Consider the following 23,113-nt stretch of genomic DNA (forward strand, 5'->3'; position numbering starts at 1 on the left):
AAGGGTCGCTCCACTGCCAGCTGTTTTGTTAAATGTTTAAGTAATGACACTGTCACCTGCAGAGCTTTTATAGACCTCAAGGGTGCTTTTGATAGGGCCAATAAAGATGTTATCATAGAGCAACTCATCATGAAAGGTGTGAAAGGGAAACTTTTAGGGTGGATTAGGGAGTATTTGTACAACAGACGGGCTAGGGTGTGGTCCCAGGGTGCAGTATCAACTGAAGAGTCCTTTGACCTAGGCACCCTTCAAGGTGGAGTCCTCAGCCCCATGTTATTCAATATCCTTATGGATACGATTGCCCGACACTCCTTTCCTCGGGGCACTGAAATTGTTATTTATGCTGACGACATCCTCATTCAGTGTGATTCCCCTGGAACCCTGACCACAGCCCTGCAGCACGTTGAGGACCTTTGTATACATATGGGTCTGGCGGCGGATGCTCAACCGGTCGTATCTCAACATTTGGTCCTAAATCCGCCATTGTGGTTGCAAGTGCTGCCCCGTGCGATGTTCAAAAAACGTCCTAGGCGCCATCTTGTGACGTCAGGTCGCCCCTCAGCCTGACTGCTCGGAAGCGGGGCTAGATTCGACCAGTTCCGTCCTAACCCGTCGCCATTAAAGGAGTGTTTCCGCCTCATCCACATCTCCACCTCTATACACAATATAAGGTACGTGTTTGCACTCCTACTTACGTATAGCTTTACATTAAGGTGGCAAGAGTCACAGGAACGCCTTTTACGCATGATGTGTGGGTTAGTTGTGGAGATTTAAGTATAGCCGATTTAGGCGGTGGCCTGGGTGGCATACATCAATATTTTTTAATCTCATGAAGCTCTTATAGCCTCCATACATGTGTATAGCTTTATTTCAACGTGGCAAGGTTCACAGGAACGTCTTTCACGCATGATGTGTGCATTAGTTGTGGAGATTTAGGTGTAGCCAATAAGGCTTTGGCTCGGGTGGCTTGGATTAATATTTCTTATGCCATGCACCTGTAATAGCCTTCATACATGTGTATATATTTATTTCAACGTGTCAGGGGTCACATAAAGGTCGCTCATGCATGATGTGTGCATTAGTTGTGGAGATTTATTTGTAGCCAATAATGCTTTGGCTCAGGTGGCTTGGATTAGTATTTCTTATCCCATGAAGCTGTAATAGGGAGATACATGTGTATAGCTTTATTTCAACGTGGCAGGAGTCATACAATGGTCACTCATGCATGGTTTGTGCATTAGTTGTGGAGATTTAGGTGTAGCCAAGAAGGCTTTGGCTCGGGGAGCTGTACTCATATTTTTAAAACATGTTTCTTTCTTTATTATTATTGTTATTTGCTTTACGTCCTCAATTTATTTTTAGATAACAGCAACATTGATATTTCTTTTCCTTTTAAGGGCCATTTAATTAACTTACAATTATGTCTTAAATAATTACCGTATGTTCCAGTCCTCACTAGTAATGTTTATTTTAGATAACAGCAACATTGATATTTCTTTACCTTTTAAGGGCCATTTAATTAGGTTACAATTATGTGTCTTAAATAATTACCGTATGTTCTAGTCCTCTCTAGTAATGTAGTTATTTCTGTGTTTCACGGATGGAGCTTGTTGCGGCATACATTTTCAATCGCAGACTGTGCAGGGAAAGGAGATATCGGGACCCACTCAACCCACTACATGTCAGTGACGAACACCTGTTGCAGGTGTATAGATTTCCCCGTCAGGAAATCATCAGGCTCTGTGATGAGTTGCGCCCCCACCTGGAAAGGAGAACCAGGAGGGCACATGCACTCCCAACACACACCCAGGTTCTGGCTACACTAAGGTTTTTGCGAGTGGCAGCTTTCAAGGTGTTATTGGAAACGGTGTTGGAATGGACCAATCAAGGGCCATTGATAAAGTAACTCGGGTACTTTGTGAAAAGGCCAGTCATGAGATAAAGATGTCAATCACAGCAATAGATATTAATAGAATTTTTAAGATAGTTTTCATGCATTTCATAATGATTAATAATGGATTAATGAATTTTCAACTTCACAGAAGACACTGCGTATCCTCTGGAGCCATTCCTGATGACCCCAGTTGCACGCCCGACAACACCTGGGGAGGAACGATACAACAAGTCATCGCAGGACAAGATGCGTTGTCGAACGGACGTTTGGGATCCTCAAGTCAAGGTGCAGGTGCCTACATAAGTCAGGAGGAAGTTTGCAGTATGACCCCAAGAAGACTATGAAGATTGCGACTTCTTGTATGCTCCTGCACAACTACTGAGTGAATCGCTGCAGAAGAAGTACCAGTTCAGCCTGTGAGAAACAACAGACTGATTCCTGGTCAAGTTGTCAGGCAGGAAATTATTAGAAACTTCTTTTTCTGAGTATAGGTAGGCATATATGTAGACCTTGCAGTTAGTAATAGATTACTTTCAAATGTAAATGTGCAGAACTCACAGTCGGAGGCATAAGAACAAAACAAGAAATCATAATGGCCACATGTTCGGCATTCTTGATCATAATTTATATGGCGATTATTATTAATATGTAATTAATATCAGCTTACACCTGCAGATTGCGTATGGTGCACCGGTGGCCAAGTGGTCAGCGTGTGTACGTGGTGATCCAGAGGACTCGACTCCCACCGCAAGACGCTGAGAGTTTTCAACCATTGACAAGTGGCGGAGGGTTACCAACATGCTGCCCAGCGGATCTTCAGTCAACCCTAACGTCAGCGTCTTTGATCAAGAGGGGCACCACCTCCACACCACACATTCTTATCACCTAGTTTGAAACCCTACTTGTCCATCTCACATGCCCCATGTATCTCAGCATTCTGCACTCTTGGCTCCATGTCATCCTCTCCAACTTGTTGCTTCGTATAGCGAAAGGGGAAGGGGTGAGGTACTGAGGTAGCCGTGGGGAGGAGGAGAATATAGGAAGGAGAGAAGAGGTCACGGAAAGTTTACCGATGGGAAACTGATGAAGGCGGGCATAGCAGCGTAGGGAAAGTGAGGGGATACCAGACTCTGCATTCAGGCTTTCAACTGAAGAGCGGAAGGCTCCAATGGCTCGGCGAAGGCCTAGGTGGTCTTCCTATGTCACACCTGCCCTACATGACACTTATTTCTCCATCCATCTCTCTATGCTTGCATAACATGTTTCTAAAACTTGAACTCTTTTACCACCACCCTCCTCTTTCCTTCCTACACTACCTCTAATGGCATATTAACCCTATATGTTGTGCTAAATTCCAAAATTTATACTTCCTTCCTCTCAAATACCATCACCTTTCTTTTTCCACCATTTACTCTCTGCTTCCTCCTCACACACACCCTATAAAATTCTTCAACAGCTCTCAGAAGTTCCCTTTCACTACCTGCCAGCAGCACAGTGTCATATATATATATATATATATATATATATATATATATATATATATATATATATATATATATATATATATATATATATATATATATATATATATATATATATATATATATATATATATATATATATATATATATATATATATATATATATATATATATATATATATATTGTTACAGCTTCAGCTACCATCGAGAATGAAGAGCCAGCACCTCCCAGATCAACTAGTGTGGCAGCATATAAACCTTCGACGCCTCAACTCCTCGCAGGAACCCCCACCAAGAGGGTGGGCACGGCAGAGTTGTCTCCAGTATCTAGGGATATGGATGCAAACATTTTCCTGGAGCCTGGTGCTCTTACTTCAGCCATCCGAGAGGTGACGGTTTCATCTGTAGCCCAAGACACGGCTCATGTTCCTAATGAACATGCATACCACAGGGAGGAGCCGAACTCTTCAAACAGCACTCCGAGACGAGGCCTGTCCAGCAGCCGTAGCTCAACCCGTGCCCCTGAGGAGATTGCAAGCCTCCAAAGAGTTATTGATACACAATATGAACACAACAGGTGCTGGATAGACACCTTACAAGAATAGGTGACATACTAGAAGTAATAGCCCAAGCCTTGAGAGGCTAGAAACTGCTATCCTGGGGCACAGCCAGTGTTACATCCAGGATACTACAGTTTACCTTCACCAGGTTTCTATTTATTGTTGCACTACATTATAGTCTATTTCCGTCTGAGGTTATATCGATTATTTATCTGGCAACAGTGTATCTTGTCATCTGCGAGACCTTTCTCGCAGATGACAAGGACTGATGTAAAAGATGTGGCTGGGCTTGTACCGTACTGGGTGGGATGCAGACCTTGGCTTCAATGCCTGGGTGGGATGCAGACCTTGGCTTCAGTGCCTGGGTGGGATGCAGACCTTGGCTTCAATGCCTGGATGGGATGCAGACCTTGGCTTCAATGCCTGGGTGGGGTGCAGACCTTGGCTTCAATGCCTGGGTGGGATGCAGACCTTGGCTTCAATGCCTGGGTGGGATGCAGACCTTGGCTTCAATGCCTGGGTGGGATGCAGACCTTGGCTTCAATGCCTGGGTGGGATGCAGACCTTGGCTTCAATGCCTGGGTGGGATGCAGACCTTGGCTTCAATGCCTGGGTGGGATGCAGACCTTGGCTTCAATGCCTGGGTGGGATGCAGACCTTGGCTTCAATGCCTGGGTGGGATGCAGACCTTGGCTTCAATGCCTGGGTGGGATGCAGACCTTGGCTTCAATGCCTGGATGGGATGCAGACCTTGGCTTCAATCCTAGGTGGGATGCAGACCTTGGCTTCAATGTCTAGGTGGGATACAGACCTTGGCTTCAATGCCTAGATGGGATGCAGACCTTGGCTTCAATGCCTGGGTGGGGTGCAGACCTTGGCTTCAATGCCTGGGTGGGATGCAGACCTTGGCTTCAATGCCTGGGTGGGATGCAGACCTTGGCTTCAATGCCTGGGTGGGATGCAGACCTTGGCTTCAATGCCTGGGTGGGATGCAGACCTTGGCTTCAATGGCTGGATGGGATGCAGACCTTGGCTTCAATGCCTGGGTGGGATGCAGACCTTGGCTTCAATGCCTGGGTGGGGTGCAGACCTTGGCTTCAATGCCTGGGTGGGATGCAGACCTTGGCTTCAATGCCTGGGTGGGATGCAGACCTTGGCTTCAATGCCTGGGTGGGATGCAGACCTTGGCTTCAGTGCCTGGGTGGGATGCAGACCTTGGCTTCAATGCCTGGGTGGGATGCAGACCTTGGCTTCAATGGCTGGGTGGGATACAGACCTTGGTGTCAGTGCCTGGGTGGGATGCAGACCTTGGCTTCAGTGCCTGGGTGGGATACAGACCTTGGCTTCAGGGTGGGATACAGACCTTGGCTTCAATGCCTGGGTGGGATGCAGACCTTGGCTACAATACCTGGGTGGGATGCATACCTTGGCTTCAATGCCTGAGTGGGATATAGACCTTGGCTTCAATGTTTGGGTGGGATGCAGACTTCGGCTTCAATGCCTTGGTGGGATACAGACTTTGGCTTCAATGCCTGGGTGGGATGCAGACCTTGGCTTCAGTGCCTGGGTGGGATACATACCTTGTCTTCAATGCCTGTGTGGGATACATACCTTGGCTTCAGTGCCTGGGTGGGATACAGACCTTGGCTTCAATGGCTGGGTGGGATACAGACCTTGGCTTCAATGCCTGGGTGGGATGCAGACCTTGGCTTAAGTGCCTGGGTGGGATACAGACCTTGGCTTCAATGCCTGGGTGGGATGCAGACCTTGGCTTAAGTGCCTGGGTGGGATACAGACCTTGGCTTCAATGCCTGGGTGGGATGCAGACCTTGGCTTAAGTGCCTGGGTGGGATACAGACCTTGGCTTAAGAGTCTGAGGTGGGATGCAGACCTTGGCTGTACATATGAAAGGTATTTTAACACTTTTTTTTATGCATGTACATACAACTCATGGCACGGCATTCAAAACAGTCTGTAGTAGGATAGGCAGGTGTGGGGGCGGTGGCAGTAGTCGAGGCCTTACACAGATGTAAAGATTTAACATCTCGACTAGTCTGTGTAACATCTCGACTATTGCCACCACCCGCACACCTGCCTCTCTTAAGACTATTTTAACCCAGCCATGAGTTGTACATGCATAGAAAATATCAAAATACATTGTGTGGATACCCAGCCACATTTTATTTATCTTGAAAATGAAATATAATTCACTCTCTGTAATCTGCGAGAAAGGTCTCGGAGATGACAGTGTGTTTTGTTGTTCGATAAGTATACAGCGTAGTAACCTCAGATGGATAGAAATACAAAGGAACACAAAGGAAGTACAGACAGCAACAGTCCTGTTGGGGCCAACGAGGTTGCCCGTGCAACCACACACTACAACTACACTATGAGTCAGAGAGTAAGTCTAGTAAAGGCGAAGGATTTGCTTTGTGACCTTTCTTATTAAAGTCCGTATTTTAGATCTCAAAAGTGCAATATGTAGTCTCATAATGCTGTGATAAGGTAAAGGTAAAGTGGCGGGCATACGCAGTGACAGCGTGGCTGCCGCACTCTTCTCTGTCCCATTAGCTTTGTTACTTTTCTTATTTTAAGTCCGTATTTTAGATCTCAAAAGTGTAATATGTAGTCTCATAATGCTGTGATAAGGTAAAGGTAACGTGGGGGCTTACGCAGTGACAGCGTGGATGCAGCACTCATCTCCGTCCCACTGCACCACAGAGGCGCTGCTCTGCTGTGATAGAGTAAATATATTTATGATAAAAATTAATGTGATCTATATAAAAGCTTAGAATTCAAATGCTATAGTTGAAAGTTTACTTTCTTGTTACTGTACTGGTAATTATTTTGAGGGAAGAGAGAAATAAATATTAAAAAAACAATCTGTATATTTAGCATTAACATGTAACAAAATATCAAAACAGTGTTCAGGATCTATTATTAAATGAGATCATAGTTATGTCACCTGCTATGTAACATAAAAGTACAAATAGAATGACCTCTTCAAATGATATATTACTCATAGGTATAAGTCTCATGAAAGGAAAAAAGATTAGCCTAAGCAGTAATAAACTTATATCACTTAGTCACTTAAGTGTCTGCATTTAGGTGAAGAAGCCCTCAACTATTTCTCTCCTCACATCTTGCCCTGTGGGGTTGTGATCACCGTGTATGATGTCATTGTCATTATTCACATCATCATCATTCCCAACTGGTGCGATCATCGGAATTCTTCTTCGTATGCACCTATTATGGAGCCACATGCACGTAGCAGCTATTTTAGCACACTTCTTGGGGTCGTACAGCAGCGATCCACCTGAACTTGGTGAAGGCAGCGAAAGCGAGACTTCAGAACACCAAAGGTTTGTTCAATGATGACCCTTGTAGTTTTGTGGCTCCTGTTGTACTGCCGCTCGCCTTCAGTCATGGGGTCATGGAAGGGTGTCAGCAGGTATGGTTCCAGGGGATATCCACTGTCTCCTAAGGAAGGATTTAAAGTTATTAGTGATTGTGGAAAATACTATCTAACCCTGGTTAAGTGACTTTACTTGAGGTTCTTGCAAAGCAAATACAATTTAATATTAATGTGAAAATTGAGAGAGTAATTGGTCATAAGCCAGTGTCCAAATTTTAAGCCCAAGCAAGCAGATGAACTGTGGGCACCTGTGAGAATTCAAAAAATAATTTGTTCATTTCATACTCAATTTTGTATGATATAAGAAACATGCAAGAAACTTGCCTAACATGAAAATCTCTGAAGGTCCCAGCCTCAAATCTGTCTCTTAAAGGGCAAATTCTCCAAATGAAGGCATCGTTTGTGGCCCCAGGATACTTGACACTGAAGCTGGTAAATAAAGCGGATAAATGGCAGATGGAGTTCAATGTAGGGAAGTACAGTATTCTGAGTGTAGGTAGGAACAACCCCTCTCACAACTATTGCTTAAATGACACTCTCATAAGCAGGTCTGGGTGCGAGAGAGATTTAGGGGTCTAAGTGAGCTCTGATCTCCGTCCAGGGGCACAATGCATTCAAGCTAGAAATCGAGCAAATAGGGTACTGGGATTTATTTCAAGGAGCGTAAGCAACAGAAGCGCCGAAGCCTTCCTCAAACTATATTTAGCATTAGTTAGACCTCATCTTGACTATACGGTTCAGTTCAAGTCACCTTACTATAGAATGAATATTAAAATGTTAGAATCAGTGCAGAGGAGGATGACTAAGATGATACAGGGGTTGAGAAACTTGCCATACGAGGAAAGACTCAAACAATTAAACTTGCATTCTCTAGAAAGGCGAAGGGTGCGTGGAGACATGATCGAGGTTTATAAATGGATGAAGGGCTTTAATAAGGGAGATATTCATAAGGTTTTGTTAGTAAGAGAACCGGGTAGGACACAAAGTAATGGGTTTAAACTGGATAAATTCAGATTCAACAAGGACATAGGCAAAAATTGGTTTACTAACAGGGTTGTGGATGAGTGGAATAGGCTTAGCAGTCATGTGGTGAGTGCCAATACAACTGTCACATTAAAAAATATATTAGATAAATTCATGGACAGCGATATTAGGTGGGGTTAGATACACGGGAGCTTAGGGTCAAAGGAGCTGCCTTGTATAGGCCTACCGGCCTCTTGCAGACTCCAACGTTCTTATGTTCTTAATCAGCATCTCAGCATTGCAAATGACTTGCACATTCAGAGAATGGAAACTCTTTCTATTTACATAAATATGTTCATGTTCAATAGGTGCCTTAATAGGTATGTGCGTGCAATCTATGGCACCAATTACTCTGGGGAAACCACCTATGAGGCTAAATGCTGCAGCTGTTCTGTTCACATCATAGATATTGGTTGGCATTTTAATTCCCATTTTAGCCTTCTCATATAGGATGTTGGTCCCACTAGAAATGATTCGACTCACACTTGGTTGAGTAAGTCCTGTGGTAACAGCAATAACATTTGGAAAAGTGCCACTTGCAAGAAAGCGCAGAGTTACAAGCACCTGCGTGTGAGTGGGTATATCATGAGCCCGTTTTGTTGCCCGTGATATCAGTGGAGACAGCTCGTCGCAGAGTCTGAGAATCATGCCGAGGCATCCTATAGTGCCTCAGAAGGCGCTCGTCGCTCACTTGAAGAGGGTCAAATGGATCTCTGTATCTCCTCTCACGCCTCAGATTTCGTTCAAAGAGATGTGCTGCCAGAAGTTCCATTGCTGTGGGATAGACACAGAAGCAGTCACTGGTCAGCGCACACCTGGAAAGGTGAAATAAAACCACCTGATAATGGATAACATAAACAAGTGCATTCCTTTCGACAGGAGTAACAATTACTGATATATTTTATGTTAGAACGGGGTAGTTTAGGCTTGGTACGCTGTAATTTTTTGGGGGGTAAAATGCATCCCTCTTTGCCCTCTAATCCTGTAACTTCACCCTAACTTATGAACATAAGAACAAAGGAGTCTGCAAGAGATAAGATGGCCTACACTGGGCACCTCTTGTACGCCTAACGTAATCAATCACCCTCTACCCTCCCCGTCCATGAACTCATCTAGCCTTTTCTTGAAGGTATCTAAGATTACTTAGCCTGTTCCACTCGTCTACTACCCTGTTTGTAAACCAATTCTTCCCTGTGTCCGAAAATGACAGTAATATTCTTAAGAGCCATTTTTATAGTCTAACAGGGTAGTCCGGGTGCTATTTCATCCTCAATGTTCAACCAAAGGATCTGCTGAGGGGGTTAAACTCCCACCTCCCCCCTAGATTCGCTACTAAGGTAGGTCAGGTTAGGTTATAGGATTCGAAGACGGAAGAGGTTACACTTTTGTAAATATATACATATAGAGTTTCAGTCTCGGGCTTACTATTTACTTCATAATTACCTTATCTGAAATTACTAAAATGGCATTAGAGGTCAGAATGTTTTTTTTTTTATGAAACAAATTTTTACTAATATATTTCGGTGTGCTTTTTATCAGTCTGACATTTGTTTGCATCGGATTTTTTTTTTCCTTCCCCTGTAGGTTAGGTTAGGTTAGGTCAGGGAGGGGGGCAAACAAATTGTGATGAAACAAATGTCAGATTTATGAGAAGCACATCGAAATCTATATTAGGAAAAAAGTTTCATAAAAAAAAATTCTGACCTCTGCAATAAATTTGCCGCTGACACAAACCTAACCGAACTAACCCTACCTTTGTTCATCCTGCTGGTTAATTCTCAGTACTTTACTTACATCGCCTTTGTTGTAACCCTTGACCCATTTGAATACTTCTATCAGATCTCTCCGCACTCTTCGCCATTCTAGTGAATGTAAGTCGAGATGTTTTAGCCTATCTTGATGTAATGCCGGGATGTGAAGGCAGGAGAAAAACCTTAGAAGTATAAGGACAAGACGTAGGTTAAGTCATTATAAGTGATTACAAGTAGTTGTAAGTAAGCATAAGTAGTTATGAGTAATTATAAGTCACTGTAAGGCCATCACAGATGTGTAAGAAAATGTAAGTAGGTATTCCTGATCACAACCTATAACATAATACATCCCCCCCTTTCAGACTACAATTACACTATGCGGTGCAATACTTGCGTCACTTTCCCGCCCGAACTTAGCGTCTGTCGTCCCTCCCTTTCCTTCCCTTCCCCCTACCAGCGCACGCACCTCGGAATTGTTATCAGCCCTTGCTTGTCAATCCCCTATCAGTTAAAGTCATCCACCCTTACATAGATTTTTTCCGCTGCTCCACATGAAATTTCGTCACCTTGCACATGAAGAGACCGTACCCATATATAAACTACCCTAGTTTTCCCTTCATTTTGAATTAAAACGTGATAGATTATTAATCCGCTACTTGGCTTCCTTGTCCGTGCAACGGGGGCGCCGCAGGGCTGGTATAAAATGCGGGGAGCGTCGTCTGAGGGGGCAGTGGAACGCCAGCACTCGTCGAGCGAGCAACTCTCCCGGCCTCTGGGCCACCTATAGACTGCTGAGTTGCTCGCTCGGCTCAGCTACGGGCTGCTACTGGGCGCCTGCTTGGAGGGCCCGTGCCTCCGTCGCTGCTCGCCGGCTTCTACCCGTGGCTGTGGCGGCGGCGGAGGCTTCCCCACACCCGCCGCACGCCAGCGGCGGGTTTCCCCCTGCGACGGGCCGTCAGTCGACAAAGGCCCGTTCCCCCTTTTTAGGGGGTAAATCCTCAAAGTAAAAGTCTGAGGGCTCAGTGGACCGCCAGCACTCGTCGAGCGAGCAACTCTCCCGGCCTCTGGGCCACCTATAGACTGCTGAGTTGCTCGCTCGGCTCAGCTACGGGCTGCTCCTGAGCGCCTGCTCGGAGGGCCCGTGCCTCCGTCGCTGCTCGCCGGCTTCTACCCGTGACTGGCGGCGGCGGAGGCTTCCCCACACCCGCCGCACGCCAGCGGCGGGTTCCCCCCTGCGACGGGCCGTCCATCGACAAAGGCCCGTTCCCCCTTTTTAGGGGGTAAATCCCTAACGAACGTCTGAGGGCAGTGGAACGCCAGCACTCGTCGAGCGAGAAACTCTCCCGGCCTCTGGGCCACCTATAGACTGCCGAGTTGCTCGCTCGGCTCAGCCACGGGCTGCTACTGGGCGCCTGCTTGGAGGGCCCGTGCCTCCGTCGCTGCTCGCCGGCTTCTACTCGTGGCTGTGGCGGCGGCGGAGGCTTCCCCACACCCGCCGCACGCCAGCGGCGGGTTCCCCCCTGCGACGGGCCGTCGGTCGACAAAGGCCCGTTCCCCCTTTTTAGGGGGTAAATCCTTAAAGTAAGTAAGTCTGAGGGCATCTTTCGCCCACTCACCCTCCTCCTACTCACAGGTCGGGCGCCCCCAGTCTCTGCCACTCCCACACACACACCCCACACACCCACACGAACCCGTGTATCCATCCCGATATGTTCTTTTAGTTGTTAATCTCAATATTTCTCTTCTTTCCGCGGTAGGGGCTGTAGGAGAGAGCCCTGTATGCGTTCTTGGAGCCATACCAGGGGTAGGAACGGGGAGTCGAGTCCCCCTTAAAAATTCCCTCCTGTGCCCCTATTGCGGGAAGTATTTTGGGAGTATATAGGCCAGTAATCTGTGTTTTATCTGTAGTGTAAGAAGTGTTAGTGAAATAGGAGGCTGTATGTTTCGTCGTTTCGACGGAAATTGTTCTCGCTGTGTACGGGCCTCCCAGGAAGTGTAAAGTTCCCCCTCCCTGAGTTTCTTTCATATATCATATGTACCTGGTCTTGCAATAGTTGTGCACCCGCGCAAGGGTAAAGGTTTCGTGGAGAATTCTCAGCCTTATTCTAGTTACCATTGTGAGAGGAGAAAACTCGAAACCAGTTGTGTGTCCATTCGCCCACTTCCGTCAGTTTCTTGTAAATCGTGCCTTCAGTGAGGAATTAACTGTAAACCGTGTCGTCAGTTATGACTATGTATTACCTTCTAAACTAAGTCACATGAATAAATGTAACCGCCCCTATTTATAGGCCTTTATTTCTTGTCTCCTCCCCGTCGTGAGTTTTGTCCGGCCGGCTGTGAGTTGAACTAACCTTTTACCGCCCCCGAGTCTGCCCCGCTCACCTCGCTACCCTGCCCAAGGGATCAGTCTCGCTCTGGGTCATTTTCATCCCTCATGAAATCCTTAGTCTTTTATATACATATACTTTAAGGTTCCCAGTGAGCTACCGGTGACATAGTTCATCGGCAGATCTCTGGGTGGTGGCAGCAAAACTACCCCCAGGGCGAGTCCCCCCTGGTTTTCCCCAGATATCCAAAGCTGAATTTCCTTTTTTTTTTAACATCATTTAGTGCCCCGAATTTCCGGACACGACATTGGCGGCTTAAGCGGTGGGATATTAACTTAGAACACAGCCGAAAGCATTTTCTCGCGACGGATAAAATCTATACTATGCTGAAAGTTTCTCTTGTTGGTCACAGTCAAATCCCCGCTCACCTAAATGTTCCAGAAATTGAGATTAAAATATTCAGAGCTCCAGGAGGAAGAGCAGATTCATTCTTTTCCGACACCCGACTCTGGGAAGTGCTGGAATGGGAACACGACTTGTGTATCCTTTGGATCGGGAGTAATGATATCGAGGTAGATACCAATCTAAGTGTACTCTGTAATTATATAAAAGAAATCCATAACGCTATCGAGGATGAATGTGGGGCTACAGTTCACGTTATCAAATTAGAACCCCGCTTCTACCCGGGAGAATTTCCTGTCAATTCCCAGCAGTATCATAAAATTCAAGGGGCAGTCAACAGAAAAATCCAACGTACAGGGACAAACAGAACCTCACATTTCAATTCACCTCGGTTCGTAGAAGCCCTCTCAGGAGATGGGGTCCACTGGACAAGTGAGGGGAGAGAGAGAGTTGAGGAGAAATTAATTTTCATAATCACGAAAAAGCTGGAAGAGGTGTAAGGATACCGCCTACAGCGAAGAGGAAACCGTGTGTGTTCCTAGAGCCAACGGAACACGGTGAGCGAACCCCTATCTGTCGCCATAGGCCGTACCACTACACGACATGTCGTCGCTTGAGCTTCCCTACGTAGTAATCAAAATGGAAGAAGAATCATCAATAAGGGAGGACCCTATCCTACCTCCGACCACCCCCTCTCTCTCCTTGCCCCCAGGCGACCCAACCCCTCGGGCGCTTCATGCCCCAAAAATGTTCTTGACCAAGCCGCGGGACATTCCAATTCTTGACCTCCCGCAACTCCAGGGTCTTGACGCGACAGCCAGGCTACAAATGTTCTTTGAACTCGTAGAACAGTGTTGTACCTCCGATGAGGCCAGAATCCAAGTCGCCAAAGGGAGAGTGAGCCCTGAACTGGCCATACTCATTCATAGTAACCAACAGAACGGGAACATTCATTCCTGGCAATCCTTCCAAAGTTATTTCCGCTCGGAATTCACGGTAGAGGTTAGTGTGGACCGGGCATGGCAGGAATTGGAAGCCATGCGTTACGACTTCGCCGAATCCCCGCAAGCGTTCACGCACAGATTCATTTGTAAGCACGCGGCGATCGCCACAAAGTTCCCTAATGAGAAGTTCCCTCGGAGGGACAAAACTATCAAAAGGAAGCTGTGGAATGGGTTACCCTCAGAGTCGCGTGGGAGACTAGAAGCATTCCTAGAGGATGACTCCCCTCTTAACAAATTCATGGACAGACTTGAATATGAACGAGCCAGGATGGAGGAGAGGGGCTCACCGATTAACATGATCCCCGCCCGTAAAGAAAGAAACGGATCAAAACGCGACTAAATCAGTCCCCCCGACCGTCGCAGTCTTGACCGATGAGATGGAGAACTTGCGTAAACAAGTTCAAGAGTTGAAAACCGCATTGAACACTACAAAATACACTCCACCTAGAAGCCGCGGCCCTTACTCCACTAAGTTTTGTGCCTATTGCCAAAATTCCTCTCACGACTTGCGTGAGTGCTGGCGGAAACCCGCCCCAGGGCTCTGTTTTGACTGTCGCCGACCAAATTGCTGGCGGGGAGACCCCCGGTGTCCGGGAAAAATTGCTCAGACCCCTCAGACTTCAGTGTTAGCCACCACACAACCTCCAATCTCTCAGGCATGACTATTTGACCCTTACACCTCCCCTACCATCAGTGTCGCCGTTAATGGAAAGCTTATCCAAGCCATTGTCGATACGGGGAGCGGCTACACTTTAATCAAGGAATCAGTAGCCAAGCGACTAGGAGACAAACACCAGGCGGAACCCACCACGTTTGCAAGGCGTCACTGGAGCTCCTCTCAGAATCCTAAGTATGATAAGGGCAGAAATAGGGGTGGGAAATGATCAAACATGTAAACAGTGGTTCCCCGTAGTACCCGAATCTTACTTATCCACTGACATACTCCTCGAATGTGACGTGTTGGGACGGGCCCATCTCACCTGGGATGGACAGAGGCGAGTCATGTTGTGGGGAAACACCCCCTACGTAGTAAATCACATACCCAGACAAAGAAACAAGGTAGAACGTATCAAACTTGACCCCCCTGATCTATCTGAACCTACTCAGTCATTGCCACAGATCCATCTTCTTCAATCAGAGAAATTGCCCCCGTATCAAACACGTTTTGTGTCGGTCACGGTCAAGCAAGAACCGGGCGCCACCCTGATTGTCTACCCACAATCCAGATTCAGCCATAACAGTCACCCTTTTCTCGTTGAGGTCAAACAAGACAATACTATATCTCTCCCCCTAATTAATGTTACCAAAAGCGACAAAACGTTCAAGCCAGGAACCATTCTAGGATCATGTGAGAAAATGGACGCAGACCCTACCTCTCAAGTCAATGTCACTCAGAAAATTCATAATGATCTCATCCCCCAGAATGATAAAGTGAGCCATCCTGGCACTAGAATTCAGAGATTAAGGGAATTCATTAACAGTCAAAATTGACAACACCTAACCCCATCAGAACAAGCCGACTTAAGGAAACTCATCCTCCAACATGACCCTCTTTTCATTCTGGATGAGAAGGAATTAGGGCTCATTAGCGGTCCCCCCGCTCACATCAAGGTAGACGTTCCATGCCTTAGCCGGGGACCTACGTACAGGTACCCTGAACAAGCGAAACAGCTGATTGCGGAGATGTTAGAAGACATGGAACAAAGAGACATTATCGAGAGGTCTACCGCGGCGTGGCTTTCGCCTATCGTCCTAGTTAACAAACCAGATGGGAGTAAGAGAATGTGTTTAGATTACCGACACGTAAATAAACACCTAGCCATCGATGTGTACCCTCTGCCCCGCCTAGAAGAATTAGTTGAACAAGCCGCCGGTCATCCTTACTACGTCACTGGACATGCGGGAAGCTTACTTTCAAATAATGTTGGATGAGGAAAGCCGGGATCTGGTCTACCTGAGCTTTGACAAGGACGGGGGCGTTCATAAGACACGATTTTAGTTCTTCAAAAGCCTGCTGGCTCTCCTCGGTCCAACTGAACGTGGTCCGGGTACGGGTGAGGTTAGTGAGAGGGGCGGCAATCTTGACGAAAGAGGGGACGTGTTTCCTATAGAACCTGCACATTCCCAAGAAACGTCTCATTAGGATCTGGCTTGCTTCCTGCCGCGGATATGCGATGGCCCAGAAAAGTAACTTCTTTTTAACCCGAAGGTGCATTTGCTTAGATTGAGTTTTACGCCATTATCAGCGAGAAGACTGAAAAGTTGCTTTAATCTTTCTAATAGTTCGGGGACACTGGGAGCCCACAGAATCAGGTCATCTAGGTAATTGCGTACCCATCCCTTTTGCAGAAGGGGGGTGAGCATGGAAGCCATTCGTCGGGAGAAAATAGCGGGAGAACAGTTAAGGCCAAAGGGTAACCGTCTGAAACGATATAGTGTGACACCGTCGCTGAAAGTAGTCAGGGGTGGGTTTCATCAAAGTTCCCAAGTTCTTGGAAGTGTGCTCAAGGAGTCCCAAGCGTGCGAGAAACCTTGGGCATGTTTCACGAAAGCTCCCAAGCCTTGGAACTCTGCCTATCTCGCTCGCCGCCTTGGGAGGCCGTGCGGGGTCTCCCAAGCGCTCCCAAGGAAGGTTCCAAGCGTCAGACTGTAAACATAGCAGCCCGTGAACAACACCGCCAGCACCGACCAAGGAATTTTCGCCCGAGAAGGGACATCTTTAACGAGTACGATGACACCGAGTTCAAGAAGAGGTACAGGGTGGATAGTGCTGGCCTGTTGTTCATCACTGACCTGGTGCAACGCGTGATTGGCAACAGGATTGAGAGGAGCCGTGCGGTCACAGAGGAGCTGAAAGTGGCGTTGACTCTGCGATACCTCGCCACCGGGAAAATGCAGCAGTACAGCGCAGATGACTTTGGAGTTTCCCGGGCCACAGTCAGCAGAATCATCACCCAGACCGTGGATGCTCTCGTGACACAAGAGAATATGAGGCGGTTCATGGGCTTCCCTTTAAACCGGGGGGAGCAGCAGAGAATGAAGGCGGAGTTTGCCGAAATTGCTGGTTTTCCCGGTGTGGTGGGTGCTGTTGATGGCACCCACGTAAGAATAGTGGCCCCACATGAGCACGAAGAAGTGTACGTAGCACGAAGAAGTGTACGTCAACCGCAAGAACTACCACAGCATCAATGTGCAAGTGTTATTTGATGCACAGTACAAGCTGCGGGACATGGTGGCGAGGTGGCCAAGGTCTACTCACGACTCACGGATTCTAAGAGAGAGTTCTGGTCTCTGGGATATCTTTGAGCAAAATCTAGCTGGCCCTGGGTGTTACATTCTCGGGGACAGTGGCTATCCCTCAAAGCGATGGCTGCTTACACCATACCCACGGCCACAAGGAGGACACCAAGCAGCTTACAACAGGTATGTAAATCTGAAAATCAAGTTTTAGGCCACAGTACCAGTAACTATAATAAAGCACATCATGAAACACCTCATTTATGTGCAGGAACACATATGTGCGCTATTGGAATATGTTGAGGTGGGAAACCCAAAACTTAACCATCTGAACTTTGATCACTCATTATTGATCACTCATAATGTAGTCATGTTATGACAGATTGGTGTATTCCCTACAAATAAAAGAAAATCTTTGTTCATAACATTCACTAGAGCATCCAAAGCATATATACAAGATAATAAATTACATTAAATTTGGGTTTAAAGAAAATTGGGCACAAGTTAAAGGAAGGACTGAATGCCATTCAAATAGTTTTTCTTTTCACTAGTTTTATATTACATATATTTTTGTGACTTAAGTAAACTTTTCATTTCATGTAGAATCAAGCAGCATTGACCTTTCATGTAACATAGGTTGTGAATGATATTGCACACATTCATTTAAACGTTTTTATACTGAAACAATATTACATTGCTGACAGTTTAACTGATGCCCCCTTTTTATCATTCCAGTGCACACAAAAGAACAAGGAGCGTGGTCGAGAGAGGCATCGGTCAGCTCAAACGCCGATTTCACGTCCTGCACGGAGAAATCAGGCTCGAACCCAGAAAAGCTTGCAGAGTCATTATGGTGTGTGGCATACTCCACAACATTTGCAAGCTACGTAACATCGAGCTTGACGAAGAGGTAAGCAGAATAATAATAATAAATTGTATTAGTGCTAGACTATGAAAGGGTGATGATAGATATTAACCCACCCACATACCTTGAGATATTTTCTACATTCACTATTTTTGTGGATGTATAATTGTTATATACCTAGAGCTATATCTCACCACCAACTATATTTCTCTGTATGAGTTATACAGTCATCTTTGTAGATACTTTGTCTCTCAGTCCATCACAAAATATTGTAAAGTATTAATTAAGCATTATATATTATGACATCCTTCTTTAAAATAATATTAATTGTATGAGAACTCTTTCAATGGTAGTAGTACAATCAACCCTTTAACAGACTCCATATCTGCCGCAGGATGACATTGGTGATGAGCCTGCTGGTGATGAGGGGTTCCAGCCAGAGGATGGCAGACCTGCTGCTGTCCATGAAGGGGGGCTCTTCAGAGAACACATTGCTCGCCAACATTTTAGGTGAGGAAATGTTTGAACCACTAATATATATTTTCTTGTATTATTTGGTCCATAGGTGGCAGGTATAATACTCATCCCCTTTCAATACTGGTCACATTTATTCACAATCTTTCACAGTTTATTAACTTTGTAATTTGCAAGCAGCAACTCTGGGCAATATTTATACGCAACCCCCGTCATTTATTTACCTGCCACTACCACACAAACCCTTTCTATACCTTCCCACAAGTCAGTTACATCCTTAGTCACACTCACATTCAGGAGCTTTGAAAAGAATTTCAGTCATCTCCAACTCGTCCAGCCTCCATCTTTAAACGATATCTAGCCCCATACATTTATCATCCTTATCATTTATTTCTTCATGTTTCTCTGCTGAATGCCACATTTCAGTCTGTTCATGGATGATTGAGATGGAGTGTAATACTTGGTTAACCTTTTCTCAATGCAAGTTTTAATTCCTCGCAGGGTTGCGGCATAAGCTGTTGCAATGGCCCCCCTTCAACAGCTCTACAACTACAACTTGTAAAGCACTTTTGGACAAAGTTGGTTCTGCATGGGATCTTCATGCAAGGATGTAGAATAAATTACATGTTTCAGAACTATTTTGTTTATTGTTCTCCCTTAAGTTTCTTGGTCAATGCGATTTTATACAATGCCTCTGCGTCACAGGCCCTCTTTTGGGCCATCACATGTGCAACATTTGCTCTTAGAAGTGCAAGTTCTAGTTGTTTCTTTTCATTGTTATAACGCTGATGATCATCGGAAGTTGATGTGACCATCACGATGCTGCACTCTGCACCGGGGGCAGGACAGCTTTCTTCTCGTTGGTTGCTGGAAAAAAAATACACTGTCAACACAAGCGAAGATAATAGGCTGATAATCATCCTTTAACACAAATAGGAACTGTAAGAAAGGTCGGGAAAGGTTGACAAGAAGTACATTTATGGATGTTTCCTGTTTCTCTCATTAACCATGTATAGGCCGAATGGCCTCTTGCAGACTCCTTACATTCTTATAATAACCTGTTCCATGATGACATGTGAGTACCACAACCTTACAAATAGAAGGTTTACAATATTTACAGAACATGTTCACAATACTAACCATAACTGCCCAGACACAGCTCCCGCAGAGGCACCGTCCACGGCTTGTTGGTCACTGAAAGAAACATAAAAGTGGTTAATATAAGTGATAGGTTGGATACAGGCAAACTATGACAAACTTTCAATATTATTTGTTAACATAATTGTTTGCATTGAAAATCACTAGTGGACTAATTAACTTCTGTACATTAAACTTCCTTTAACAAACGTAAGTATTTTATTTTATTTTTCTGTAGGTCCTGCCTATAGCATAGTAGGCTTTCACGAGAGGTAATTTTGATGACTTTTGAACAAAGTCGCTGAAGTGTGTGCTCTCGGAAGATCTTTGAATAATTTGCCATCCCTCAGCGATGATTGAACCACTTGGCAATGTCTAAAACATTTACAGAACATGTTCACAATACTAACCATAACTGCCCTGGATGGCGCTGCCCAGACACAGCTCCTGCAGAGGCACTGCTCGCAGCTTGATGTTCCCTGAAACACATACAAAAGAGGTTAATACAAGTGATCGGTAAGATAATAGTTACTAAAATTGGCTTTTTAAGTTTGCATTGAAAATCACGAGTGGACTAATTAACTTCTGTACATTAAACTTCCTTTAACGAACTGAAGTCTGAAAACCAAAATATTTAATTAATAAACTTGTATTTTTATTTTATTTTTTTGTAGGTGCTGCCTATAGCATAGTAGGCTTTCTCGAAGGGTAGTTTTGACGACTCTTGCACAAAGTCGCTGAAGTTAGTGTTCATGGAAGATCTGTTGATAATATTCCATCCCTCAGCGATGGTTGAACCACTTGGCAACCGCCTTCCCAATTTGGTAGGGCTGGGGTGGGGATCATAAAGGAAGGGCAGTGAATATAAGATTATTGTAATGCAGCTTAAAATTATCCATGGTTATTACAAGCTCTTTTGAGTATCTTGAGAAGTCATCACAAAAGAGTAACATGTACTAGTTTAACTTTTTTTTTTCAACCATTTGTCTGCACAGCAATACAGTGTGGTGAGCGGAACATGTTGCTCACACGAAGTAACGGTTCATTCAGGTAACGTTATACTCACTCAACTGTCGGCCTGTTTGCATCCAAGTCATCGGAAACGCCCGAAATACTTTGATTCTCAACCCCCAAAATGTTTTCCACGGCCAGGGCCACCTCTGATATCTCCTTAAGAGGAGGTCCGCCACCTGAAAGATTAAACAATTGCGTGAGTAACTTAATTTTCAGTTACCAAACCAAAATAAATGTAGCTTTGACATTTACCATATAGTTTGTTTTGCAATGACTCAAATCTTGGTTGGTTTGAAGTTTGACAAAGATTAAATGGGAATTATAAAATGGCATATAAAAATATCTTGCTATACAAGGAAGGCCCACTGGTGGAAAGTAAATTTAAAGAAATGACGAAGATTATATATGATATGCGGGTAAAAGAATTATATCTGATATTAAGAAGCAAAATAGAAATCTCATAGTTTACATAATGGGACTCGAAGATCTGGAGGGAAGATCTCAATATAAGGATCCACTTGATCTTAGGAATTAATACATTTCTTACCTGTTCCACGTACAGCCTTCCTGTATTGGTGGATCTCCTCCCTCCCTTGCGCTTTGAGGGTCCACCATTTTTTTTCGACTTCAGAGACATCCCTCATCACTTCAGGAAATGCCGCATTGATCTGGGTGGTGATGTTCTCCCAGACCTCCGCCCGTTGTCGAGCTGTGACGTGTTGATTAAATTTTGTTCCTTCAACAATCCTCCGGTTAGCTGTTACCAGCTCCAGGAGGAGAAGGGAGGCCTCCTTTCTCCAGTTTCCCTTCCTTTTGTATGGTACGCGGGAAGATTTCATCATGTTGCAAGCCCCTGGAAATGCAGAAAAAAGCAAAAGAGTCGATAGTGCCAGGAGGGAATAACATTTTCAGTAGTCAACCTTTTCCAGTACTGAAGCTTTCTCCAAAAATCCTCATACGGTAATATAATCTACTAACTCTCTCTCTCATACCTGGGGCATCAGACAGCATGTGCTTGATCTTAATCCCCTCTCTCACACATAAGGCACACCTTGCTTCCCCATGTGGCCCACCAATATGTATTACTATTAACTCTCTCATACCTGGGGCATCAGACAGCATATGCTTGATCTTAATCCCCTCTCTCTCACTTAAGGCACACCTTGCTTCCCCATCACCATTCACTTCCTTAGGTATTTTAACCTCCCTTTCCTCCTTGCTATGTTCACTCTCGCTCCCTTCCTTTTAGACATAACACTCCTAGATCAAGTTCTCAAGCCTACCTGTTTCACTGGCGTGGTTAGTAGGTGACTGCGAAGGCACAGATGAGACGTCTGCGCCTCTCCAGGGTGATGATGAAAGTGTTGAGGCCCGTATGTAGGTGTGGCCTGGCGAGGCGCCGCCCGGCTAAATGTTTGTTTACACTGTGGTGCCGTTGAAGATGCAGACGGAACAAAAATACGTGCACATATTCCTTAGAATGAAGATATTATCGCTGTATTTCAACTAAATATCAATTGTTTATATTTATAATTCCATAATTATACATAAGAAGTGTAATTTAGGTTAATTGAAGACATATTAGACGTCAAAGCGACGCGGAAGATCGGCAACGCTGGTCTCACCCAAGACCGCCCCCAATCCTACTTGGAAGTGGCTTGAGCGCGGTGATGAAACACGCCCAAGAAATTCTCCCAACTGCGCGTGACGTCACCACGCTTGGGAGAGTTCCCAAGTCCTTGGAAGTGTGCTCAAGGAGTCCCAAGCGTGCGAGAAACCTTGGGCATGTTTCACGAAAGCTTCCAAGCCTTGGAACTCTGCCTATCTCGCTCGCCGCCTTGGGATGCCGTGCGGGGTCTCCCAAGCGCTCCCAAGGAAGGTCCCAAGCGTCAGACTGTAAACATGGCAGCCCGTGAACAACCCCGCCAGCACCGACCAAGGAATTTTCGCCCGAGAAGGGACATCTTTAACGAGTACGATGACATCGAGTTCAAGAAGAGGTACAGGGTGGATCGTGCTGGCCTGTTGTTCGTCACCGACTTGGTGCGACACGTGATTGGCAACAGGACTGAGAGGAGCCGTGCGGTCACAGCGGAGCTGAAAGTGGCGTAGACTGCAATACCTCGCCACCGGGAAAATGCAGCAGTGCAGCGCAGATGACTTTGGAGTTTCCCGGGCCACAGTCAGCAGAATCATCACCCAGACCGTGGATGCTCTCGTGACACAAGAGAATATGGGGCGGTTCATGGACTTCCCTTTAAACCGGGGGGAGCTGCAGATAATGAAGGCGAAGTTTGCCGAAATTGCTGGTTTTCCCACTGCGAAGGCACAGATGAGACGTCTGCGCCTCTCCAGGGTGATGATGGAAGTGTTGAGGCCCGTATGTAGGCGGGGCCTGGCGGGGCGCCGCCCGGCTAAATGTTTGTTTACACCGTGGTGCCGTTGAAGATGCAGACGGAACAAAATTACGTGCACATATTCCTTACAATTTTTTTTTACATAGAAAATCAGACCACACAGACCCCATGG

The 23,113-nt window shown here is 45.6% G+C and overlaps 2 long non-coding RNA genes and 1 pseudogene across 2 annotated transcripts; 1 reads left to right on the forward strand and 2 right to left on the reverse strand.

The window, feature by feature from the left end:
• Positions 1-1,675: 1,675 nt before the first annotated feature.
• On the reverse strand, positions 1,676-8,894 carry LOC126995268 (putative nuclease HARBI1; annotated as a pseudogene).
• Positions 8,895-10,461: 1,567 nt separating this feature from the next.
• LOC126991773 (uncharacterized) lies at positions 10,462-19,166 on the forward strand. The gene is made up of 4 exons (XR_007745842.1): positions 10,462-11,705; positions 17,830-18,004; positions 18,354-18,469; positions 18,935-19,166. It is a non-coding gene; the product is annotated as an uncharacterized LOC126991773 (long non-coding RNA).
• Positions 19,164-20,512, reverse strand: LOC126991781 (uncharacterized). The gene is made up of 3 exons (XR_007745844.1): positions 19,981-20,512; positions 19,574-19,627; positions 19,164-19,300 (listed from the first exon to the last, which is right to left on the reverse strand). It is a non-coding gene; the product is annotated as an uncharacterized LOC126991781 (long non-coding RNA).
• Positions 20,513-23,113: the final 2,601 nt, after the last annotated feature.

This window comes from Eriocheir sinensis, chromosome 7, assembly GCF_024679095.1.
Source record: "Eriocheir sinensis breed Jianghai 21 chromosome 7, ASM2467909v1, whole genome shotgun sequence".
In the NCBI taxonomy this organism is placed as follows: domain Eukaryota; kingdom Metazoa; phylum Arthropoda; class Malacostraca; order Decapoda; family Varunidae; genus Eriocheir; species Eriocheir sinensis.